Here is a 2,088-nt window from a genome sequence, read left to right as displayed (position 1 = left end):
ATTTTTAAATAACCACACATGACTTGAAGAAACACCAAACCCACTGCCAGGAAGTTTCTTTTGACTCACAACCTTCCCGTGGGTTTCTGAGGCGGTGAGTCTGTCCCTGAGCAGAACGCTTCATCTTCCTGCTGCAGAGCGGTTGCTGGCTTCCGACGCTGGCTGACCTTGCTTGTAGTTAGCCGCCCAGCACGCTCTCGGACTCCTTAAACACACGTGACTATTAGACACTATATTGAATACATCAGGTCTGGAAATTCATCTAGGTAGAAAAGTTCTTAAAGCGATTTTTAACACAGCTGTTGACATCAGGTGGATAAGCTGCAATTCTGTAATAATGAAAGCAGAATCTTTCAAATGTTTTATAACTGTTTGCAATTTTAGCATGAAATGCCTATAAATATCTTGATATTATGACCCACTAAAATCTGTTATAGTGACATTTATTTTCCCAATTAAGGAGCCTGGGTAGCACAAGTCATTTGTGACTGGCTGCTAACCTACCTCAGGATGGACTCCATCAGAGCAGAGTAGAATTTCTCTGTTGTGTGGTGAGACTGTGATTGGTCAGAAGAAGGTCCAGGGCTAACTTCTGAGGGAGCCTTGGGTGGATCGCAACACCAAGCTTCCAGTAGTCTCGTGCTGAACCATTTTTGCTGAGTTGGAATTGGTTTGATAGCAGGGAACCCAAAGTCTAGCAATACAAACTCACCAGGAACTCCATAGAAGAAAGGCCAAAAGACCTGCTTCATAAAGTTTACAACCACACAAATCTATGGAGCAATTCTCACATGAGCTGGAGATCAATTTCCCCAAACCCGGCTCACTGCCATCAAGCCGATTCCTGCTCCTAGTGATCATATGTAGGCCAGGATAGAACTACTCCCTGGGACTTTTGAGACGAATTGTTTCCAGAAGCCGAAAATGCCGTCTTCTGTCTGCAGAGCTGCTAGTGGGTATGAACTGCTGACCTTGGTGTTAATCACCCGACCTGTAACCCACTATGCCACCTGAGCACCTCTGGGGACAGAGCTGACAGCAGCAAAGCATGACAGCTATCTAATTAAGGAGAGTAGATTCTGTTGGGCATTTATGCAAGTTTATGTTCATTTTTTATTTCTTATGTGAAGCCTTTAAGTGAAATTAATCCAAAAAATCTTTGATAAAATCCTCACTTTAATTTTATGCTATTCTTTTCACCTAGTTTTTAACAAGTGGTCTCACTTAAAGTATTTTTAATAAGCATCTTTAAAATCCGATGGACACTTTAAAAGAAATATTCTAAAACAAAGATTTTTTTTTCTTTTCTGGCTACAGGTTTATTCACCACAAAAGCATCCCCTCCGACTTTACTGGGGTGGCTGACCACATCCACGACCAAATCCGCCTCTAAACTGGAATTCCGTTGCTGACCCAGCCCCAGGTTCGGCTTTCTTGTCGGCACCAGGCGGCACAGCGCTCCGTCTGTAAGTGCCTCTGTCGGCCTCTCCTCTGGTCAGTCTGGCTGGCCGCTCACCCTCCAGACCTTTGGGCCGTGGCCGGACAGTATCGGGCGACTGCGGCGCAGGGTGGCAGGCACAGTCTCCGGGGCAGGTGAAGGTCATCCCGGAGGTATTGAATCCCCTCGTTGGTAAGGTACCAGTAGAAATGTCTCCAGGCAAACTGCTCCTTCACGTAGCCTCGTGACTTGAGAGACTGCATGGCCTTCATGATGTGAAGGTTGGGCACGTTCTTGTGCGCCAGTTCGGGATGCTCGGGCATGTGGACATCCTTCTGGGCCACCGTTACCCCCTCCTTGAAAAGGAGCTCATAGATAGGGATGCGGTTCTTCTTGGGCATCAACATCGCGACGACCGCTGCGTGCTGAGCCGGGCTAAAACAAAGATATTTATTTACCTTTCATAACAGATAATGTGATGAGCTTAATGTTTTGTGTTTTAAAAAATGATAAGTTTTAATGTTGGCAATTAACTATCTAAGCTATGAAGGCTGTGTTTTATTTTTAATTTTGACATTTTGCTTTTGGTTTAGGGAATACAAAAAGAATGTGCATTAAAAATACTCCACTTGCTAGTTTTAGTTAAAATA

The 2,088-nt window shown here is 44.5% G+C and overlaps 1 pseudogene; it reads right to left on the bottom strand.

Moving 5' to 3' along the window:
• Positions 1–1,305: 1,305 nt before the first annotated feature.
• Positions 1,306–1,865, bottom strand: LOC142452819 (small ribosomal subunit protein eS10-like; annotated as a pseudogene).
• Positions 1,866–2,088: the final 223 nt, after the last annotated feature.

The sequence above is a fragment of the Tenrec ecaudatus genome, chromosome 7, assembly GCF_050624435.1.
Source record: "Tenrec ecaudatus isolate mTenEca1 chromosome 7, mTenEca1.hap1, whole genome shotgun sequence".
Taxonomy (NCBI): domain Eukaryota; kingdom Metazoa; phylum Chordata; class Mammalia; order Afrosoricida; family Tenrecidae; genus Tenrec; species Tenrec ecaudatus.
The sequence above is the reverse complement of the archived record's forward strand: the minus strand, read 5'-3'. Positions and strand labels throughout refer to the sequence as shown.